This window comes from Peromyscus californicus, unplaced genomic scaffold (genome assembly GCF_007827085.1).
Source record: "Peromyscus californicus insignis strain IS unplaced genomic scaffold, ASM782708v3 Scaffold_19__1_contigs__length_69161282, whole genome shotgun sequence".
Taxonomy (NCBI): domain Eukaryota; kingdom Metazoa; phylum Chordata; class Mammalia; order Rodentia; family Cricetidae; genus Peromyscus; species Peromyscus californicus.
The window spans coordinates 9,914,966-9,939,155 of record NW_026294491.1 but is presented as its reverse complement, the minus strand read 5'-3'; the positions used below and the strand labels follow the sequence as shown (position 1 = coordinate 9,939,155).

The following is a 24,190-nucleotide window of genomic DNA, read 5'->3' as shown; positions in this document are numbered from 1 at the left end:
GTCACCGAGCCTCTTTACATAAGTTTCATGACTGATCTGAAAAATATTAGCCATGGGATCTCCCACAAGGGACTGCTGTAAGGAGTAACTGACCCAAGTGCAAGTGAGCATACTAGTTCTACCAATTTAAAACTTAGAAAGTTTGTGACTTACAGACCATGTGTGATGTATCTCAAAGACTAAGCAAGGTCAAACAAACACTATACATCATACACTAGTGAGTAATCTGATATAAAATGTCCGTCATTGAAGACTCTTCTGGTCCTCAGTATCACCACTCAGAGTTGCAAGAGCTTCCCTAACAGTTCCCTGACCTACCATGTCTGACAACAAATAAGACCCATTTCAGAATAGAATAGAGAATGCTACACAAAGTCAAGAAATGCCTAGTGAGAGGACTCAGAGGGTAAAAGCACTTGCTACACAACCTTGATGACCTGAGTTCAATCCAGAGAACCCATGGTGAAATGACATAACCAACTCCCAAATTCATCCTCATCTCTAACGATGTGTGTGGCATTCAGAGGCCCGCGTGCACACACACACAAATACTAATCATAAAAATAAATAAAATAAAATAAATTTAAAACAGAGAGGTAATGAGTCTTTCCTGAGAAACCATTAATAGTTAATGGCTTCTGGGGCAGGAAAAGACAAGTTTGTTTTCTTAAGGGTGGCCCTAGTAGGTCAGTGAATAGCCCCATACCTACCAAAATATGATCAGCACAAATTGAACTCAATAGATTATTTAAAGGGGGTAGGCAAGACGTTTGAAGGGTTTGGGATAGGGAGGTAGGAGGTATCTGGGAGAAGCCAGAAGGAAGAGTTGGGATGAATATGATCAAAATATATATGAGACAGGCATGATGGTCGTGCTGGCTAGCTTTATGTCAACTCGACACAAACTGGAGTCATCAGAAAGGAAGCAGCCTCAACTGAGAAATGCCTCCAGAAGATCTGGATGTAGGAAAGCCAGTAGGGCATTTTCTTAATTAGTGATTGATGGGAGAGGGCCCAGTCCATTGTAGGTGATGAAAGAGTGGTCCTGGGTTCTATAAGAAAGTGGGCTGAGCAAGCCATAGGGAACAAGTCAGTAAGCAGCACCCCTCCATGGCCTCTTCATCAGCTCCTGTCCTGTTTGAGCTCCTGTCCTGACTTCCTTTGATGATGAATAGTGATATTGAAGTGTAAGCAAAATAAACCCTTTTCTCCTCAAGTTACTTTTAGTCATGATGTTTTATTATAGCAATAGTAACCCTAATCAGCATGTGGTGCATGCCTTTAATCCCAGCACTCAGGAGGCTGAGGCAGGTGTATCTCTGTGAGTTCAAGGCCAGCCTGAACTACATAGTGAGACCCTGTCTAAAAAACAAAGAAACAAAAAAAAATACATGAAATCTCAAAAAAAATAATAAAAACATTTTTAAAGGGTGGAGGAGGACCAAGAAGGCTGAGCTGGGCTCCCAGCTGGGCTCCCACACAGGCTATCAGAGTGACCTATGCCATGAATAGGCATCAGGGAAAGGAGATAGTGGCTACAAGACATGGTTGGAGCTTCTGGACAGCTCAGCATGTGGCAGCTCATGGGAAGCTGAACAAGAACCCACCCACATGCTACAAAGTACCACAGGGTCAAAGCTTCTATGTGCAGTACCCTTCCAGAATACACTTGGGACTTCTTCATAGGTTATGTGTTTATGTGCTTCCAAATAACCTTTAAAATAAAATGTGAATGTGAATAAAATGGTTCCTTTCTGGGAGTCACTCTGAGGAGGGGCTGTGAGAACCCTAACTTGTCACTGGTCAAGCAGAAGTTCCAGAGGTCCAGACAAAAAACTGGGCCTGAAGTGGAGGTCATCTTAAAGACAGAGCCATTAGTCTAGAGATCTATCATGCTCCAGGCAGACAGTATCCAATTGGACAGGATCAGAGGACACTGCTGATGTCTGGTGCAGAGCTGATTGCTTGCACAGTGAAATCTCACCACCCTCTGAGGATGATGTCATGAGGGGATAGTAGGAAAAACTGAGTCTCTACAGCTCTACCGAGCAGGTGTTCCCCAACTATCTTTTCATCATACCTTCACAGGAAAGGTCCTTTGCCCTCCATGGCCCCATTGTCCTCCAGCTTTCCAAATAATAACAAAACTCATATTGCATGTGGACTTCAGTCACACATCTTTCTAGCAAGTCACAGATACAATAACTTCAAAGGACAACATCTGTTGTGCCTTACTTACTCTCCTTCCCTGAAATGTAAGCTCTCCTTCTTCCTGTCCCTGACGTCTTCCACAGCCATACACATAAAGCAGGTTCCCAGCAAAGCCTGCCTGAGCATAGAAGGTCCCTGCTGCTCAGGTAACAACAGTGAGTTCTGCCCTGTATGGGGAAAGCTTCTGAGCATCACACTGGAAATAAGGGTGCTTCTAACCTCATACCGTTAAGTAGTCAAACAGCCACAACAAATACAAGTCAAGCTCACGCAAGCAAGGCATGTCATCAAACTCCTAACGGGAATTTTGTTAAACAGGATGAACATCAATGTAATGTTGGCACCCTTCAAAGCCACCTTCCTCTGGGGTTGGGGGACATTCCAAATGCAAGCTGGTGTTTCTTTTAGAGCTTTCAGATGCCAGGTCCTCTCACCAGGGCTACACATCTGGAAAATAAGGATGTTAGCTCTCCTTCCTCTGAGAACACTTTAAAGACAAGGGAACTTTTTAATAAAGAAAAATTCCATTTCATATAAACCTCTCCACAAAAAGACCACAGGGCATGTTTGCTTGTGAGAACAGTATTCTAAGTCCTATACCATTCTCCTAATCCAGGCTAGCATGTCTTCCAAACACTTTTTTTTGTTCTGTTTTGTTTTTTTTTTTCAAGACAGGGTTTCCCTGTGTAGTTTTGGTGCCTGTCCTGGATCTGGCTCTGTAGACCAGGCTGGCCTTGAACTCACAGAGATCTGCCTGGTTCTGCCTCCCAAGTGCTGGGATTAAAGGCATATGCTACCACTGCCCGGCCCCAAATACTTTTGATTGAACTGAAGATGCCCAGATGTAATAGCTGCCCCACTGCTGAGGCTGAACACCCTCTCCTTCAGCCCCTGGAACTTTCTCAAGGACTTGTTTCCTGTAATGTTCATTCCAATCAGGTTAAGAGCATGCTACCATTATCATCTAAAACAAGATGTATAGGAGCCTAGACCATTGCATTTTGAATTCCATCAGTCTGCTCTTCTTTAAACAGAACTTCCTTGGAGAGTCATCTACATCTAATGCCCCAAATGTCCCTTCTCCCCTCTGCTACAAAACCTCACCAAAGTCACTGATGGCTTGTCTCTCATCAAATCCAAGGAAATATTTTTCCAGACCCCTAAGACTGAAAAGTACCTACCTGATCACTGGATTCCTGGCCACTGGACCTTCCTGCTTGCCTTCTTCTTATTATTCTTCAGTAGCCCCCACTTTAATAGCACAGTCCAGTGTCCCCTCCCCTGTGGACCCCTTGCCAAGAGTCCCTACCAGGACCTACCTCTGTTCTTTTGCATCCATATTCACTGTCCAGCCTATGATACGAAAGAGCAGCTATACTAAAGAAGACACCTAAATTTGCATACCTGGCCCGACCTTTTCCTGAGCCTGTCCTTGAATTTCCATTTCTACACAAATCTCTCATTCAGATGACTAATCATAAAAACAATAAGCTAAGCAAACTCTCTTAAATACTGCTAGTCAGGTACTATTTCAGGCTTTCTTCATTAGCTCAGCATATTGACTCAACAACCATTTGACACAGTTGTTTTCTCTATCTTTCTTTCTTTCTTTCTTTCTTTCTTTCTTTCTTTCTTTCTTTCTCCCTCTCTCTCTTTCTGTTGTTGTTTTCTTTTTTCTTTCTTTCTTTCTTTCTTTCTTTCTTTCTTTCTTTCTTTCTTTCTTTCTTTCTTTCTGTCTGTCTGTCGTCATTATTGTTGTTGTTGAGACAGGATCTCACTATGTAGTCCTGTTTGGCCCTGAACTGCCTCTTTCATGTTGGGTTTAAAGGTCTACCCTACCAGGCCTGGTCAAGATACAAATTCTATTCTCCCTGAACTAAGGATGAAAAACTGAGGCACAGAAAAAATTAAATAGCTAAGCCGTGGCACACTGACCTCCAGGCTCGTGTGTGGTATGATTGCTGAGCAAGGTCTTAGGCTTCATTTTCCAAATCTCAAGTCCTAGTCCCTACCCTAAACACACAACCTCCCCAGGCCTCCTACTCTACCAACATGGCACTACCCCAAGCTAAAAGTCAGAAGACTCAGCTCTAAACAACAGTATCCTTTCTTATGAAAGCACAAAAGCACCGTAATCGTCTTTGCTCGAAGTCAGCCCTTTCAATGAGTATAAATGAATGCTAAGTGGTAAGAAAGTGCTGCCATCCTCTCATTGGCACATCTTCCTCTCTCAGGAATATAAAAACAATGGTGCACCTCACAGACAAAGCATTTTACACAGTGGTGAATCCACCTCTCCCTCTTGCTGGGGCCCCAACCTGGTGATCGATCGGACTTCTACCCAGGGCCTCCTCACTGGTCTCCACTGTCACTCTTGCCTACAGCAATGGAGTGAGGGGAATGAGTGCAACATGCTACAGAGGATCTGTCTGTGCCACTGACCGTGGGACCTTGAACAAGCACCTCACAGTTCCCTGCTTTGGTGGCCCCATCTATGACACAGGGATAACAGCAAGGAGCTGGAAAGACAGTTCAGCAGGTAGAGGTGCTTGCTCACAGGACTGACCATCTGAGAAGCTGTCCTCTGACTTCCATATTGTCTACACACACACACACACACACACACACACACACACACACACACATATATAAATAAAATAAATGAATAAAAACATTGAACAGTAATAATGTTCACCTTTTGGGCTGTCAGTTGGTTGAGCCTACATACACGAAGTATCTGGAACAGCCTGGCACATGACAAGCTCCTAAAAATCCACAAGCCAGAATGATTCTTTTGAAAGATAAACGAGATCATGTCCTTCCCTATCATGTTCAAAACTCTCTAAAAGGGAAAGGGGGAGGGGGAAGAGCAGGCAGGCCAGCCGTCCTAAGACCTCCCATCACTCTGGGATTAAAATTTAAATCCCTAACCACAGCCTCTACACTCCAGCAAGAAGCAGCCCTCCCCACCTCTCCAGCCTCATTTCCTGCCACTCTCCCTCCCTTCCTGACCACAATGGCTCCCTGATGTTAACAACACATGTCAAGGCCTTTACCCCAGAGTCCCCCTGCCTGGAAGGCTGCATCAGGCTGTGGCCAAACATATCCCCACATTCCTTGGACACCTATTCTGCCTCCTTCCACCTACCCCGTCTTCCTTTGCCCTTCAGGGTACGCAGACATTAGAGTCTAGTCTTGTTTACCACTCCAATGTTCCCATAATAAGAACAACAGGTGAGCAAAACTAGTCTCATCAGGTTCACTTGGACAGCAACCGGGAACACAGGTACCACCAATGAGAAAGAAACAGCATCCGGTTTGAAAAATCACTGATCTAGAGCCAACAGCTTCCACTCCATTCTTCAACATAAATCCCAGGCACCTTCAAGCTACTTTCATTCGCTTCCTGCTTCATCTGAACTCAACCCATCATGCCTAGCACCAAAGTCATGGGATACATATTTCTAGAGCACCACATAAGGATAAACACTGGGAAGAACAACAGGCAGTATTATCAAATTGTTTAAAAGAAAACAACAACAACTTGATATTAATGATCCTAACCACAGTGGAAGGCAAGGTAAAGATCTCTGCTGGCCTGGTTACTGCACCTTCTTCATCCATTCCTTGAGAAAGATAGTCACTAAGGGGTAAGGAAGGAATCTTTTTTTTTTTTTTTTATTTACATGTATTGGTGGTTTTTCCTGCATGTTTCTGTGTGAGGGTGTCAGATCTTGGAGTTATAAACAGTTGTTAGCTGCCATGTGGGTGCTGGGAATTGAACCCGAATCCCTTGGAAGAACAGTTAGTGCTCTTAACCACTGAACCATTTCCCCAGCCCCCAAGGAAATCTTAATTAATCTAGTACAATGGTTCTCAACCTGTGGACCCCTTGAGGGGGTTGACACTTTCACAGGGGTCACATATTAGATATCCTGCATATCATATATTTACATTACAATTCATAACAGAAGCAAAATTACAGTTATAAAGTAGCAACAAAAATAATTTTTTTCTTTTCTTTTTTCTTTTTTTTTTTTTTGGTTTTTCGAGACAGGGTTTCCCTGTGTAGCTTTGCGCCTTTCCTGGAACTCACTTGGTAGCCCAGGCTGGCCTCGAACTCACAGAGATCCGCCTGGCTCTGCCTCCCAAGTGCTGGGATTAAAGGCGTGCGCCACCACCGCCTGGCAACAAAAATAATTTTATATTGAGAGGGTCATTACAATATGAGGGTTGCAGCATTAGGAAGGTTGAGAACCACTAATTTAGTGGATAATTTTTAAGTGAAATTGTTGCTAGTTATTTATCCTACTTAACATACTATAAACATATTAAATAAAGGGTTTTAAGCCTAACCATTTCCCTCACACCAAACTGTGGACTTTGGAAACTCTTGCATTAGAAAGTGACACAGAGCCGGGCGGTGGTGGCGCACGCCTTTAATCCCAGCACTCGGGAGGCAGAGCCAGGCGGATCTCTGTGAGTTCGAGGCCAGCCTGGGCTACCAAGTGAGTTCCAGGAAAGGCGCAAAGCTACACAGAGAAACCCTGTCTCGAAAAACCAAAAAAAAAAAAACAAAAACACAGAAAGTGACACAGAAAACCTTCAAGTTTTCCAGTAGAATTGAACCTCTCCAAGCTTTCATACTAAGTTTAATCATTTCTCTAATATTTGTATAACTTCAGTGACTACAGTCTCCAAAAGTCGCTTCTAGATAACCTCCTAGCTATTTAAACAATATTCTCTGGTCCTATATATTTACATGGCTAGTCACAGCACTCAAGGCAATAAAATCCAGTTCTTAAATACAATTTACTGATAAAGGAATTTGGGATTAAAAAATTATAAGCAGGTCTTCCTTGTGCCCATGATAAATAAGAATCCTGCTGTTACACTGTTAACGGAAACTTTAAAACACTGTTATTTCAAAAGTTGACAAAGGTCAACTTTTTATAATTCCTGATACTGGGGAGCCAAAGACAGGAGGACTGAAAATCTGAGGCTTATCTGGGCTACACAGAGAATGAGTTCAAGGCCACCCTAGGCAACTTAGTGAGACCATTTCTCAAGGCTGAGATATACCTCAGTGGTAAAATACTTGCCTAGCATGTGCCAGGCTCTTGGTTCACTCCCCAGTACCAGAAAAAAATGACATTAAAAATTATATATGTATAATTTCATATATAATATATAGTTGTTATTATATAACTGAGCAGTGGGATACAGAGCAGAATGAGGTTGAGCCTATTCTGTGTGTCTTTTGGATATATAATGTACACATGAATTGCTTGCCTTCCTGAATATATTATATGCATACTTAAGTTTTTAAACCTAAAAGCTAAAGTTTTATACTTTTACAAATACTATAATTTTATCTCAAGATGTTAATACTATTAAAGTGATTAATAAGGCAAACTGTCAGTGGGTTTTTGTACTATGCCTGTAGAGCTCAGCACTGTGAGTCCAGAGAGAAGATCTAGCACATGACCAGTTGGAAACTGTTCATTCACAGGACAAGATGGGTTTAAATGATTTTTTATTCCAAAAATTCTAAAGCAGTCTAAATGCTTTATGGCACATAAACTCACAAAGAAGTGGATTTGCCTATGAGCCAAGATGTGTGTTTCAGGATGATGTTATTTCTTGGTAGCTAATCTTCCTGCCTTGGCCTACCAGCAATGACTGGATGAACACACCATGGAAGATACACGTCATTCATTTCTCTCTTCACCATTGTCCTTGCAGAAAGGTCTCCTTGGATCCTTCCAACCGGAGCTCCACAGCTGACGCAAAAGTAACTGAATGTGCCCAGTTTCTGAAACCCCTGACATCTAACAGGCATGGAGAATGCATTCCTTTCCAAGCCTGTGAATTCCACCTCTCCACCACTGTGGGATCACAGCACCCAGCCCAGTGTGTCTCATCCAATATTTATCAAGCGCCTGTTGTGGGGTGCCCATGCTGTGAATCTGCCCCTTGGAGGAACCTGTACCAAGGGACCATTAATTCTCTCATTCCAAAAGGAGCTGTACCAACCAACCTTCCGCCTCCTTTTTCTTCTGTTTTTCTCTTCAGGGAACCCTCTCAAGCAAAAGGGGTAAAGAAGTTTCATCCCTGAGAAAGGAAGAGACAGCTGGCTTTTACAGCTTAGAAACTGCTCTTGCGACAGTTTTGGAAGACATAGCTTCCTTTCAAAGGTACAAAGAGGATTAATACATTATTCCTATTCTCAGTAAAAACTACTGTTTGGTCATCTTAATTACAGCACCTAACCAGTAAAAAAGCAAGTTTGTTATCAGGCCACTTTTCATTATACTTCCAGAATGGAATGCAATAATGGTTTTCAAAAGAAGGAAAAAGATGCCCTCATCAGAAGTAACAACCCAAACCCACTAACTGAAAACATGAACGTCCAAGGAGCAGAGGGGGGCAGCGCCCCACATTAAGCAGCCCACTAGGAAGACACAGCGGTGCGGATACTCCCCTCATAAATACCGAACCGAATACATTTCTGGTCGCCGACAGGCAATTCCTGTGCCACTACAATCTAGCGTCCACAGCCCCATCTGACACCTTCTCTCGCACACAGTCACCACACAGTGATTTCCCTACTACCTATACGGGCGCGTCAAAATTCACCTCCAGCCCCTGATGTCCCAGATGACTCCCACAGCAGCAGACGCCAGGCAATCGGGGCATTCGGAACTTCGTCACCCAGGCGCACGGCGCCTTGTGTGGAACTCTGAGCCCTCGGGAGCGACACGGACCACCAAAAAGCAGCCTCCCTTACCCGGGTCACAGTGTCCACTCCCTGGGAGCGCAGTGTCTCCTTTGCAGGGCACAAGGTGCTCTCCACAGGGCACAGCCTCCCCTATGTGGGGTACAGAGTTAGGGTCTCCCTCCTCGGAGCACAGAGTACCATCCGCAGGTTACAGGGTTCCCTCCCGGTGACGCATTCTCACCTCTGTGGAGCACTCGGTCCCCCTCCTCTGGGCACAGTCTCCCCTCCGCCAAGCACATGGTCCCTTCTGCAGGGCACCAAGTCCCCATCCCCTAGTACATCTTCCCCTCCTTGGAGTACGGGGTTCCCACCCCCCCGGGGCTCAGCCTCCCTTCTGCTCCGCACAGGTCCCCTCTGGACCAGAGGACACAGGATCCACTCTCTGGACGCAGCCACTCCTCTGCCAAGCACATGGTCCCTTCTGCAGGACACAGGGTCCCCATCCCCGGACGAAGCTTCAGAGTGACACAAGGTGTCTCCTCCCTTCTGCTGGGAACAGGTCCCCTCTCTAGGATACAAGGTCTCCATCCCCGGGCGCAGCTTTCCCCCTGCAGGGCACAGGGTCCCCCATTCCGGGGCGCAGCCTCCCCTCTGCTGGGCAAAGGTCCCCTCCCGGGGTACAGGATCCCCTCCCCGGAGCTCAGGTCCCCTCCGCTCGGCACATGGTTCACCTCCCCGGGCGCAGCCTCCTCTCTGATGGGCACAGGTCCCCTCCCTGGAGTAGAGGGTCCCCTCCGCGGGCACAGCCTCCTGTCCGGGAGGCGCACTCTCGGCTCACCGCGGCACAGCGCATCCCACGCGGACGCGGCGCCTCCAGGAGCGGACAAGCCGTCTTGGGCGCAGCCTCCTCCCGCAGCGCAGCGCAGCGCATCCGAGAGGACGCGGCCCGCCCTCCCCGCACCGCCCGGGATGCGCCAGCAACCCCGCAGCCCGCCGCGGAGGGCCCCGGGGACCGGGGTCTATAGGGTCTGGGGTCGGTGGTCAGGTCCGCGCCCGCCGGCGCTGCGCGGCCTCAGCCACCTGCCCCGCGCTTACATAAACGCGGCCGCCCGCGTCCCCGCCGCCTTACCCTCGGGTCACGCTGCGCCCGCGGGCTGCCGGCGTCTGGCTCTCGGCGCTTCGGCGGGCTCGGCTGGCCCCGCGGCCCCGGCCAGGAGCCCCCCTCGCCGCCGCCTTCAGCCTCAGCCACCTCAGCCTCAGCCGCTGCCTCAGCCTCTGCCTCAGCCTCAGCGCCGGCGGCTCCGCCCCCTCGGCTCGCCCCGCCCCGCCCCAGCCGCCGCAGCCCCGCGCGCGCGCGCGCGCGCGCAGGGGCAGGGGTGGAGTCGGCGCCCGACGCCGACGTGCGCGCGCCCGCGCCTCCGGGGGGGGGGGGGGGGGTGTGTGGGCCCGCACCGGCGTCTCAGCTTGCCTACGGCGGCAACCGCGAGGGCTTAGCGGTTAGAACCCAAAACAGATCTTGTGTCGCTAGGGAGACTCGAAGGGGAAGGGAGCCTCGGTCGCTGAACTGAGAAGATCGACGGGGGCGGGATTCTAGAACTCGCACTGGGGAGACCCGAGTTGAGCGGGAGCCCCAGATGGGAACTGAGTGGACAGGTGGGGGGTGGGGGGTGGGGACCAAGAACCCTAAAGATGCTGAAGAAGCTGGTCAAGGAGCCTCGGAGGGAGGAGGCTCCTCCTCTGAGAGGAGCCACTGAAGCGCAGCAGTGACTGCCCCCCGCTTGAAGACCCACTGCATCTAGTGCTTGGTACCACGGAATCCTGCAGGAATCATCCCTGGGCCTTCCTCCACTCTTGAGAGATGGCCCTGGTCACACCCCCCTCCGTAGACGTTGAAAATAAATAGGCAGAGGACCAGGGACATGATTTTGTGAATCAACGTGTCTAGTGTTGGTCACTGGGAGAGTCTAAGGAACTAGGAATGGTAGTAGGTTTTTAACTTAGACCCCAGGGTCAAGTTCAGGCTCTGCCACTTCTTAGATATACCAGACATCTCATTTACTCGCTCTGACTGTTTCCTCATTTGCTTAAAAATTAAAAAATAAAGGACTAGTAAAAGATGAGCGCGGGTAAAGCGCTGCTAGGATGTAGTCAGCATTCTGTGTGGCCTCTCAGCTGACGATCTCATCCTAAGGTGCCATGCCAGAATGGACCTGAAGAGGTCCAGAATCTGGAGCATAAACTGACCGCAGGAGAGGTGCTGGGGCAGCGGGTCAACGTCTGCTCCCATCACTTAGCATAACAGAAGAGCCTTTCCCTCGGACCAACCCTCCAATGAGTTCTTCAGCCTTCCTAAAGGCTGGGCACCAGGCAGTCTCTACAGGGGTCCTTGTGGGCAAGTAAGTAGAAATCATCATTCTGGGAATGCCTACTAGGACTTCAACCTTAACATGCAAATTTGTGCATAAGGGCAGTGTGTCTGTTTCTGGGTATCAAGCTATCCCAGAACTTAATCACTTAAACAGTCATGGTTGGTGAATCTGGCAAACAGCAGCTTATGCTGTGTTCGGCTGGTTTGGTTCATCTCTGCTTCATGGGTGATCTCACCCCCATAGGCCATGTGTTGTTACCTACCCACTGTTAGTAAGCTGGCTCATGTTGGTTGCTTCTCGTAATGGCTGTGGTCTACCTGCAAGAGAGCAAGTTCCAGCACACAGGACCTTCCCAGCCACTGCACACATCACCTGTTTTCCTGTGACTTACTGACTAAATTGTAGATGCTGGACTGACACATAAATATGAGAGCCAGAGATGTGGACAAAGGAAATACGTTCAATCAGAGGCCATCACTTTGACAGACCTTTGGTTCGTTGTGGACTGTTATAGCAAAAACAGACCTATGCCAGTCTCATCCAGGAGTAGCTAGGATAGTCTATTTCTCTGCTGTGTACACTGCTAAAAAACTGGCTTGGAGTGAGGATAACAGGGCACATAGACAGAGCAAGAACATGGCATTCTGATGGCCTCTCAGGTGTCTGGTGGTATCCTATGCATGGGTGGGTCAACTGATTAGGAAGACATCTTCACTTTCATAGTCTAGAAGTAGATCATGTCAGGATGCCTGATAAATGGCATACCTGGGAAATGGTCCAGTGTAAGGAGCATGTATGTTGGGCCTGAACTGTGCAAATCCATTATGCCACAAAGCTGTGAGACTGGACAGATTGTTCACCTTCCATCTGTAGGAGAGATATGTATCCACCTAATAACCTGGTCCATCACTGGTGACCAGAGAGACTTGATGATGGTGGAGTCTTAGGAAGCATAGTGGATACAGATGTGAATTATGAGATCCTGGAAATACAGTCTATTGAAAGACACAGGAGGCCTGTGGCATTCGAGCTGCTCCTTTAGCATGAGTGAAGATGGTGATGAGGGTGCCCAAGGTGGAGGAAAGAATATTTTTCACCCCCAGGAATTAGGAGAACTGCTGTCAGTATTCCTGTGGCGTCATTTTGATTGGCCCCCTTAGATCTTACACCCTCCCTCAACTACCAGGAGGTGAAATATATTGAGTGATTAAGCTGCAGGGGATAAACAGATCTGTGGCCTGCTTTTGTCTACTTCGCAACCTAAGAAATAATTTTACAATTAGCATTGTAATGGGGAGTGGAAATATGCCACAGGCTTATGTGGTCTACAAGGCTTAAAATATTCTCCATCTGTCCCTTTACATAAAAAAAAAAAAAAAAAAAAAAAAAAAAAAAAAAAAAAAAGGCCAAGTAGGAGCTACTTTATAGCTGGGAGTTAGATCAGCCACCATCACGCCATCGAAGTATGTGGTGCTTCTAGGGAAGAGAGTAAGTAAAGGCAGCAGCAGTAGTAAAGAATGCTAACACAGGGTCTCAGGTTAGATGCAGAGAGGTTAGGTCAGGCGAAACTAGAAAGAGTTGTTTGGGGAAGTAGATTTCAGTAAGACTAAGAAGGATAGATTGATGCCACAGCCTGAGGGGGAGGAGCAGAACTCACCAAGGACTGCCAGCTGGTGCTGGAGGAGATGGCGGTGTGTGTTGCAGCAGGGGGGAGATAGGCTCCAAGGTCCTTCTGGGCTCCCTTGAGTGTGCAAGTCTGTCAGATGCTCAAATAACACCGTCAGGGAGGTCGGTAGCCGCACACAAGGGAGCAGAATCAGAATGAGGCCATCCATTTAAGACCCAAGAAAGTGGAAGAGGTCACCAGCCCCTGAAGAGAGCGGAGAGGGGAGAAAAGAGAAGCTAGTACAAAGGAGGACCCCAGAGACAGGAGCCAATAGAAGAAAAGATGAGAACCCATTGAACTTGAAAACAGGAGGGTATAGTGACCTTGAAGACTCAGCAGTGTATTGGGGACACTATCAACTACAAAGGGAGAACTTCAAATCTCATGGCCCATTTTCTTAAGTTGTATTTTTGTGGTGCTGGAGATCAAACCCTGGCTCCCATGGAGCATTCTACCACTGACTCACACTCTGACCTCAAAACCTAAGAAGAATGACAAAGTATAGACTAGCTTCACTGATAAAATCCCAAATGATTACAGAACCAGAGAAGAGTTACGGAATGATTACAGAACTCAGCAAACTAAACTCCAGTCACAAAGTAACAGCATCATGTCTAAGTTACATTTTTTTCCCAAGAACATGACTTTGTGTTAACACTTTTACATTTACTAATCACATCAAAACATGGGCAGCATTGTATAATAATCTCAGTAGCTGCAGAAAGGGGTTTTGAGAAGCCAACTTTGGTGGATCAGACCTGGAATCCTAGCACTAAGCAGGCTGAGGCAGGAGGATCACTGCAAGACTGAGGATAGCCTGGGCTTCAGAATGAAACCCTATCTCAAGAAAGAAAAAAAAAAAGGTAATAAAAGGCTTCTAATAAAATCTAGCATCATTTCCATTTGGAGAACTTGTAAACAGAGGCAAAGCTTTTCTGTCCTGACCACCTGGTCCTAAATAAACATACAAAAGCTTATATTACAAAACGCTTGGCCGATAGCTCAGACTTATTACTAACTAGTGCTTACATTTAAATTGACTCATTTCTATTAATTGATGTGTTGCCCCGTGCCCTATGGGTTTACCAGTCCTCTGGCATCTTGCTTCTTGGGCAGCTCACTGGTGTCTCTCCCGACTCCACCGTTCTTCATCCCAGTCCTCAGTTTGATTGTCCCACCTAACTTTGTCCTGCTTGCTGTAGGCCAAACAGCTTTATTAGTAAACAATGTGAGTGATACATATTTACAGAGCACAGAAGGGTCATCTCACAGCAAGAACTACTCTTTGAAAATTAAGAATAGAAGAGAGGTCTGAGGAAGGATATATTAGGATTCTCTAAAGCAGCGATTCCCAGCCCATGGGTCACAACCTCAAACGAGCCTTTGACATTTGACATTTGACCTAAGATCATTGGGAAACACAGAAATTTGCATCACAATTCATAACAGCATCAAAATTACAGTTATGAAGTAGCAACAAAGATAATTTTATGATTGGGGGTCACCACAACATGAACTGTATTAAAGGGTCGCAGCATTGGGAAGGCTGAGAACCACTACCCTAAAGGAACAAACTGGTGGAATAAATATATATTACTGTCTGGGTTTGCTTTCTGTTTTTTTTTTATGATAAACACCATAACCAAAAGCAACTTAGGAGAAGAAAGAGTTTGTTTCAGCTTATACTTCCAGGTATACAGTCCATCATTAAGGGAAATCAGGGCAGGACATGGTGGGTCACAGACATTTGTAACTCTAGTTCCAGGGAATCCAGTGCTCTCTTCTGACCTTCACAAGAACGTGGTGAGCACACATATATGCAGGCAAAATACACATAAAATTAATAAATATAGCCAGGCAGTGGTGGCATACACCTTTAATTCCAGCACTCAGGAGACAGAGGCAGGTGGATGTCTGAGTTCGGGGCCAGCCTGGTCTACAGAACGAGTTTCAGGACAGAAAAACCCTGTTTGAAAAAACAAAAAAAAGTAAATGTAATTTTTAAAGTTTAATTTGTTTATGTGTCTGTCTTTGTGTGGCTATGCACACACAAGTGCAGTGCCTGAATAAGGAAGTTGTGAGTGACCCAGGTGAATGCTAGGAACTGAACTTCAGTCCTCTGCAAAAGCAGCAATTGCTTTTATCCACTGAGCCATCCTTCCAGAAAATAGATATTCACAAAAACATCTCTTTATAGTAACTACAAAAGTATGACTTAAGAATAAACCTAGACAGTATATGATCTTTGAGAAGAAAAAGCATTTTTAAAAAATCAGTGAAAGAGCAACTAAATGTATAGCCATACACTGTGTTAATGGCTAAGCAGATGTCACTATCAGAGTCACTGGGATCCTTTTAAATATTCTACCGTGGGTTCCATGCAGCTCGACCGGTTCTAAGATACGTAATGGGAGGCTGAGGATCTAGAATAGCCAAGGCTCTTCTAAAGAAGAAAATAAGGCCAAGGATTTGCACTTCCATTAGCCTGGTGTGCTGCTCAGTTACCGTAAAGACCTTCGTGCAGAAGTGGATGAAGTGACCAAAGAAAACAGGCACACACATATGTCGATAGATGACAAGGTATTAGAGGCCAAAAAAGATGACCAAATAAGTGATGCTAGGACATTTGTCCACTCGAGGGGAAATGGAATTACAAACAAACTGTATACTATGACTAAGAATCAGTTCCAGGTGAGGTCAAGTTTGCATTTCTGTATTACCGGTGAGGCTGGACAACTTTACATACTTTTCCTTCTGTAAAGTTTTTATATTTTACCCATTTGGCTTTTTATTATATTTATAGGTTTTTGTTGTTGCTGTTGTTGTTGTTGTTTTACATTCCTGCCGGAGTAAGACACCCTGCCTTGAAAACTAAAGGACAATCCCTGTAAGGAACCTGCATCTCCAAACAGTAACTATAAGAGAAGTGACCTAACAGACACCACAGATTCTTCGTAGGGTAAACTGAGTAAAGCAGTGGTTTAAAACAGCAATGGTGCCGTTGTTGAACTAGATGCAAAATTTGGCTTTTTACACCAACTTTAAAATAAAGGACCTGAACCAGACAGGAAGATTTTAGATTTGTTTGTTGTTTATTTGTCTGTTTTTTTTAGGACAGGGTCTCACTTTGTAGACCTGACTGGCCTGGAACTCACTATGTAAAAAAGGCTGGCCTTGAACTCATGGAGACTGACCTGCGTTTGATTCCTGAGTGCTGGGATTAAAGGCATGCACCGCCACCCTGGCCTTTTTTCGTTATTTTAATAACCAGGTTAACAGTCTTTCTTGAGACACTAACTAGCAACTGAAGAGGGCAGTGGGAACCTGTGCTGCTTCTTTGCCTCCTCTGAGAGCTGTTCTCAAGTCGGCCTGAGGGACAGCAGATTCTCGGTTGGTGTGTAAAGCCTATTGGGACACACACCACAGTATGTGCAAGGTCCTTGTCGGTGGTTTTTAACCTAGAACTTCAGGGTTCAACCAACCGTCCTGTGCAAACCACATTGTACATACACAGGCTACAGATGGTGCTACAGAAGTACAGTCTGTGTATTTTTTGTACATTCTTATTGAGACATAATATACAGAATAATATGCATGTGTTGATAAATTAGCCTGAAGTGTACACACCTGTGAAAACTGCCCAAGGCAAGGAGCAGACATGACCGCCACTCTGGGATCCATTGTGTACTTACAAGCACTCCCGCCTCTGTGTCCCCAAGATAACCTTGCCCTGATTTCCACCCCATGGATTATTGATGCCCTCTTTACCCTTACATGAGTGGCACCACACAGCAAATGCTCTTCAGTGCCTTGCTTCTTGCATTTAATCCTGTGCAAGCCACCTTCCCTAGTACAACACCTTCTTGTTACCATGTAGCCACATTACATTAAGTTTCCACAATGTATTCAGCTGCTACCGAGGAGGCTTCATCTGCTGCCTGCTTTTGCTGTTACATCTAATCTTTCTATGAATGCTCCCATCCATGCCTCCAGACGTACATTCTCATGCTCCAGCTTTGAAACACAAGCGGCAGGAACCCTCTCTGCTCTCATAGGCAATGCCAATTTCCCATGTTTTCTACCAGCAAAAAAAGCAGGCTTCTGGCCACTGTTCCTTGCACCGTGAGCTGCCCATGGTTTATTGCGGTTACTTGTCTAACAGCCGTGGGGCGGAGCATGGGAGCATGTTGATGGGCTAACTCGCCATATGTGAACACTTCTTGGTGAAGGGCTACGAGGTTGGTTTTTTCCTTACTCCATTCTTGTCTGTCTGGACACAGACGCTTGCCAGTTGTGTTATAAATATCTTCTCTCACTCTCTGGCTCGCTTTTTCATAATCTTAATGGCCTCTGATAAATAGGCGTTCTTAATTTCAATGTGATCCAATTTATCTGTCTTTTTCCTTGTGGTTAGTGTCTTTTGTGTCTTGGCTAGGAAATCTCAGCTACTTGTGTGATCATAAAGATAGGCTACTATTAACTTCTTGATGTGCCCTTACCATCTTCGACTTTCTAGCAAAAGTGCAACTTTTTCTCTGACTGTGTGAGGTAGAAGTTCAGATTCAGCCTGTTTCTATTTCGTGTCCAGTTAGCCCATCATTTATTGCATTGGTACCTTCATAGTAAATCAAGGGCCCCTATGTGGCAGTGGTTGCAGCGCTTCCCTCCCCCGCCGGCTACTTTTCTTGGATGTGGTCACCTGTCTGTCTCTGTACCATTACTTACTTGCCTCCTTAAACACTGAGGCTTATAGTAAATGTTTTGACTACAGCATCATCATCTAGTTGTTTTTTTTTTTTTTTTAACATTTTCTTGGCTGTTGTTGATATTTTATATTTTGTGAGGACTTGGCTTGTTTCGAGATGGAGCCTAACTATGTATCACTGGTTGGCCTGGAAGTTGCTTTAGACTGAGCTGGCTTTGAACTTGTGCCAATCTGCCACCTTTACCCAGGACTGGAATCATATCCCCAACAGTGTGCCCAGCCCCCACAGGGTTGTTTTTTTTTTATGATCTTTCAGGTTCATCAAAACGCCTGCTAAAATTTTTATTAGAATTACACTGACATCACCAGGCCTCATGGTTAGGAGGCTGAGGCAGGGGGATTGCAATCAAGGCCAAGGCCTGTCTAAGATAGTTTAAGGCCAGCACGAGCAACTTAGACCATATATCAAATTTTAAAGTTACAGTCCAGAAGAGATGGCTCAGTGGTTAAGAGTACTGGCTACCACTTACAGGTGTTTCATTCCCAACACCTACACAGAGGCTTACAACCATCAGATCCATTCTCAAGGTATCTGATACCCCCTTTTCACCTACACGAGTGCCAAGCATGCATGGGGTACACAGATATACATGCAGGTAAAGCACTCACACATAAGTGAAACTTTGTAAAGTGTTTTTTAATTACATATTAGGAATCCAGAGTGATGACTCAGCACTGAACAACACTGGCTACTGTTCCAGAGGACCCAGGTTCCAACCCCAGCACCCACATGGTGGATCACAACCCTCTGTAATCACAGTCCCAGAGGCTCTGACATGCCTCTGTAGAACCTAGGGCATGCTTGAATCTCTAGGTCCAACCTCTAGCATTGCCAAAAAAAAAAAAAATCACTTCTTAGTTATATGTCAATTTGTAAAGAATGAATATTCTCAGATTGTTAACAATGCCAATTCATGTTTATCTCTTTCCTTTCCTTTCCTTTTTTTTTTTCTCTGTGTAGCCCTGGCTGTCCCAGAACTTGCTCTGTAGACCAGGCTAGCCTCAAACTCACAGAGATCCAACTGTCTCTGCCTCCTGAGTGCTGGGATTAAAAGCATGTGCCACCACCACCCAGCTCATGCTTATCTCTACATTTATTTAAATATTCTTCAGTTGCTCTCACAAATTTCTGTGGAGATATTTTATATATGTAAGAAATAAAAAAAAAAAAGAAATAAAAACTAATGATCTGCTAGGCAGTAGTGGTGCACACCTTTAATCCCAGCACTTGGAAGGCAGAGGCAGGCCGATCTCTGAGTTCACAGCCTGGTCTACCACGTGAGTTCCAGGACAGCTAGAGCTACATAGAGAAACTCTATCTCAAAAAAGAGATAATGAGCCGGGCGGTGGTGGCGCACGCCTTTAATCCCAGCACTCGGGAGGCAGAGCCAGGCGGATCTCTGTGAGTTCGAGGCCAGCCTGGACTACCAAGTGAGTTCCAGGAAAGGCGCAAAGCTACACAGAGAAACCCTGTCTCGAAAAATCAAAAAAAAAAAAAAAAAGAGATAATGATCCATTTTCAAAAGTGCCTTAAGTCTACTTAGGTTCAGCTATTGCTGAAGTTCAAATGTTAAGCCAACCTTGCATTCAGGAGTAAGCCAACTTGGAACTAGCCTTGGAGATAGCCTAGAATTCCAGTGAGGGACCTCTCTGCTTGGCTACCCACCCAGAATCTTGCTTCATGGGCTACTGTGGAGGCATGAGAGTGATGGAAAATCCTTGGAGCTGCAAATGGACCTGTAGACTGGCTGCCAAGCACTTGCCTGCCCATTTGCTGTATCCCGATGATGCTATGGCCAGGCCTAGAAGAGGGCTGTCAAGCCCCATTTTCTAAGAAGTCATTGCAGGCGGCTCTGGATGTGGTGAAAATAGATCACTCACTCACTGGACATGAGTCCTTCCTCGGGTTTCAGATTTCTCATCAGAGAAGTTACAATTGTCTCAAAGGGAAGTCATCTATTTTAAACAAAGTAGATTAAAAATAAAATCTAAACATCAAACCAGACTTCTAAATGAAAGTCATTCTTTCAACTTCAACTGAGTCCCAGAGGCCCTTCTCACCTGTGGTGGGATGTGTCAGTCAGTGTTTAAAAGACCTGGATCTAAAGGGGAAAATATCTCCACCTGTCCAATGCCGACCACCATGGGCACATGCAATAGAGTTACTAATCAGAACTTCAGCAAGACTATGCAGGGGAGGGTCCCACTTGATTCGCTGTCACATCACAGGTGGGAGTGAGGGAGAGCCCCCCGAAATCCCCATGGCAAGGAGAAGACAGCCAGGCCTGCCTGGGAGAGGATTTGGAGAGGCACAGTGCAGCGCAGCGTGTGCAAGCCCAGGAGCAGGGCCAGCTTCCCTCTAGCTCGCTGGTTCCAGGGCCACATTCCAGAGAGATGAGAGCATTTACAGTCTGTGCATATCTGTTTGAGTCCCATACATACATACATCAGCCCACCTATTTTTGCTTTCAAGAATTCCACTTCTATTTTTGGTGGAATATAAAATCTTTGACTATTTCCCAAAATGGAAAAAACAGATTTCCTTCCTTGACTGTCTGGTAAGTAATATCTTCATTGCATTTGGTCTGTGCTGACAGGGAGCTCTGTGAACCCCTCCCTATCTCCCAAGTGGCAGCTGCCTGGGTACACCATACAGATGGCTTTCTCAAGCCCTACTTGCCAGTATCCCATAGGTGGACTTGAATTAGGGTATCAGGTGTGCCCTCGACTCCTCTAAGGCAGGCCCTCCCTGAGGATGCAGACCTCCAGCCCCAGAACATGCTAGGTGGGTAGGTGGGTGTTAGCAGAGAAAGGAAGAAAGGAGGAAGACATGAGGGGAGAAGGGGTACCCCCGCCTTGTATGGACTGCAGGATATGAGGTAGACACTGTAGGGGAGAGGAGTTCTTGTAATAAAGTTCATAATCAGAACTTCAGCAAGATTCAAGAGTGTGGGAGGTAGGGGTGTCCCGGTTCGGCCATCATCACCTTAGGGCTGGAGATGAGGGGGAGCCAGGAATAGGTGACTCAAACCCCTGCCATGCTGCTGAAAGAGGAAATGCCCAGCAGCGTGTCAATCTCATGTTCTGTGAGACAAGAGGGCTTGAGCCCTATGAGGAGACCTGTTCCTAGAGAGCAGCAGGGCTCGGCTATAGAGGCTCTCTCCTCACAGTTCCTTTACCAGAAAAGCCGGCTCCTCCATTCAGTCCTGTTTCCCAACAATACCCAGCCCTGTCCACCCCATTGCCAGACCCTCTTCTCACCAATCACTAATTTGTTTCATTAACATGCAATTTGCATACAGTAAACACAAGAGTCTAAAGTCAGCTGGGTAATGTCTGACAAATAGAAACTGGAATCAGAACCCCAGTCTAGAGCTAGAGCAGCTGTTACCCCAGAAAACTCCATTCAAGTCAGGCCTCCAGCCAAGGGAAGCCATCCTTCGGCTTTCTCACGGCCCTTGGTCTATTCCTGGACTCCCCATTCTGTCTCATTGATCTGTTTCTCTTCATGGCAGTACTACACAGTCTTGAGTCCTATATCCTCACGCAAATGAAACTGCTAAATCTTCTAGGCCTGTCAGGGCTGTCCCGAGGCCTCTCTGTTTCATTAGCTCTTGTTCCAGTGGACAGTGTCCTGCTGGGATTTTGATTAGGACAATTGGGCCTGTAGCCTTTTCAGGAAGACTAAACTTGACACTGCTACTTCTGAGTCTTCCAGTCCATGATCTGGTATATTTCTGTCTCAGTCTCTTCATGGTTACTATAACGTGGGTTTTTTTTTTTTTTTTTTTTTTTAATGAAGATGTCCCCTATTAGATACAGGAAGGCTCTTCCTATCCTTAATTTCCTAAGAGGTTTTTTTTCCCCTCATAAATACTTACTGAATTTTATAGCTTGTTTTCTTCTGCCTTTGGAACGATGTCAGGATGTCTCTGCTTTGTTCTATTAAAATACTGAATCAAGGCGACTGGTTTTCAAATGTTAAACCAACCTTGCATTTCAGGAACAAGCCCCGGAGATAGCCCAGAATCACAGTCAGGATCTTTCTCTGCTTGGCTACCCGCCCACCCAGAGCCTCACTTCATGGGCTACTATGGAGAGGCACAATGGGAGAATGCAGTGGAGTGACTTACAGATAGAAATGAGCACCCCTCCATTCAGGAGCCTAGAGGTCTAAGATCAATGTGGCTACAGATCTGGTGTCCAGTGGCTGCCCGTTCTCTAATTTGCAGACAGATTTCCTGCTCTGCCCTTGTGCCGTAGAAAGGAGATGTGTGGCTCTCTCTGGTCTCTTCTATAGAGCCACTAACCCCAATCATGACAGCTCCATTCTCAAATTCAAATCTCCTTCCCAGATGCCAGTTTCCTAATTCTACCACCTTGGGGATTAAGATTGCAACATATGAATGTTGGAAGACCATGGACAAAAATACCCCAGCACTCCCCAACGACTTAGATTGCCTTTAATTTTTCTTGGCTGTGTTTTGAAGTTTTCAGGGTGTAGTCCAGTATACCAACTACCAGTGTGGCACAGAGGGACAGTTTGACCCTTCAGTTTCATAGGAGAAAAGCCAAAAAAGGCCACTGAGCATCACACACATGAATCTTGGCCTGATTCATGGCTGTTACTCTGTGAGAGCCTCAGAGATAGCCAGGAAGCCATGACAAAGGCTGCAGAGTACCAGCCTTTGAAGCTCTGTGCATCTTTTAGTGAAGTTTAACCTGGGGATCCTATGCGTTTGTTGGTATTGTAAATGATAGCCTTAAAACTCATTTCTAATTGTTTCTTTGGAGGGGGTGTGGTTCGAGACAGGGTTTCTCTGTGTAGCTTTGGCGCCTTTCCTGGAACTCACTCTGTAGCCCAGTCTGGCTTCAAACTCACAGAGATCCGCCTGCCTCTGCCTCCCGAGTGCTGGGATTAAAGGCGTGCACCACCACCATCCGGCTCTAATTGTTTCTTGCTAGTGGATAGAAAAGGAAGTGATTTTGCATATTGAACTTACACTTTTTTCTTTTATCATTTTTTGAGTCCATCTCATAAAGTCCATGCTGCCCTCAAGCTCCCTGTGTAGCAGAGGATGATCTTGAACCCTTGACCTTCCAGCCTCCATCCCCTGAGTGCTGGGATGACAAACCTGTGCCACCACACCCAACCTGGCCTCTGTTCTTCAGCTTTGCTTCGTTCACTCACTTTTATGGTCCTGGAGAAACTGGAGTGCATTTTTGGAATTATTTAGGATTTTTCTGCATTAGCATCCACAGTCCTGTTGTCCGTGAGTTGACACAGACTCGCTTCTTCTCCAGTGCCAGTGTGATTGTCTGCTTGTTCTCTTGCCCTTATTGCCACTCACTAGGACCTGTGCTGCGGGGCCACAGAGCGAATGACAGAGTTAATGGGAAAGTGACACAAGAAGATGGGCTCGGACATCCCAGGAAGTCACATAAGCCATGGCAGCTCAAGACTTGGGCCCCAGAGCTGTAGGAGGGCCTGCTCCCCACAGCCCACGAGTCAAGTGTTCTGTTCCAGAGCGTTGAGCACTAGCTAGATGAAGAATGACTTCTTCTGTCGCGCCTCCTCTGAGTATTAACATGAGAGGACATCTCCCTGATGAAGGCCCATTTCATATCTCTTTCATCTCTTTTTGTTTTTGCCTTTTCTGTACATTTCCCTCTTGCTCTTTGCCCCCCAATTTCTATGAGTTCCTCATGTGTCATGTGTATCACAGATATTCTCTCCTGGTGTTTTAGTTGTTGCTTTTTTATCTCGTTGGACAGACTCTCTCTTCATAGCCTTGGCTGTCCTGGAACTCACTGTTGTAGACCAAGCTGACCTCCAGCTCTCACAGAGATCCACCTGCCTCTGACCCTCTCGCCCCACGCCCAGGGCTGGTATTAAAGGCCTGGCTGCTTGTGGCTTTCTTAACTGTTCAAAAGGTTTTGCCCTCCTGTTCTCGGACCTGTCTTGTGTTTGAGTCACGGTGAGGGCACTGTTCCCTGCATCCGGGTAAGGCAGCCACCGTCTCCCAACACTGATATGAGTTCATGTCTCCTGTTGGCTCCCCTGTCCACCGGAGGCTGACTCCCAGGTGTGAGGGGAATGGGTCATTCTCATCTCCTCCTCAAGGATGCCCACAGCACACCCCAAGGACACCAAGACCAGATTTGCCCCAGAGATGCACCACATCTCCTTTTTCCTAGGCAGATTCTAGTGTCCTTGGCCTGTTTCTGGATTTCTTCTCTATCTCAGGTCCATCTGTCCCCTCCTGTACCCCAAGGCCAAGGTCATCTCTGGAAGAACCTCTGGGGCTGGCACCCTTTTCAGACTTTGCCGTGGTTTTCTGGCTTTCTCGGAGATGCTCACAGAGTAATCCCCATGAGTCGTGGCAAAGATCCATGTATGTGATGCTGAGTGGCCTTTTAGCTTCTCTCAATTGCTTTTACTTTGGTAGTTTCTCTGG

At 46.3% G+C, this 24,190-nt stretch overlaps 1 protein-coding gene and 1 long non-coding RNA gene across 5 annotated transcripts in view; one reads left to right on the top strand and one right to left on the bottom strand.

Annotated features, from left to right (window-relative positions):
* The window catches only part of Adarb1 (adenosine deaminase RNA specific B1), a 129,698-nt gene extending 119,473 nt beyond the window's left edge, over positions 1-10,225 (bottom strand). For 3 of the 4 annotated variants that reach the window (XM_052744585.1, XM_052744583.1, XM_052744586.1), the window contains exon 1: positions 10,062-10,225. The gene's annotated coding sequence lies outside the window, so the exon portion shown is untranslated. Of the gene's footprint in view, positions 1-9,663; positions 9,684-10,061 lie in introns of those variants that run through there. The other variant, XM_052744584.1, reaches the window with a different exon arrangement.
* Positions 10,226-10,620: 395 nt separating this feature from the next.
* On the top strand, positions 10,621-16,045 carry LOC128114527 (uncharacterized). The gene is made up of 2 exons (XR_008219789.1): positions 10,621-11,328; positions 15,771-16,045. It is a non-coding gene; the product is annotated as an uncharacterized LOC128114527 (long non-coding RNA).
* Positions 16,046-24,190: the final 8,145 nt, after the last annotated feature.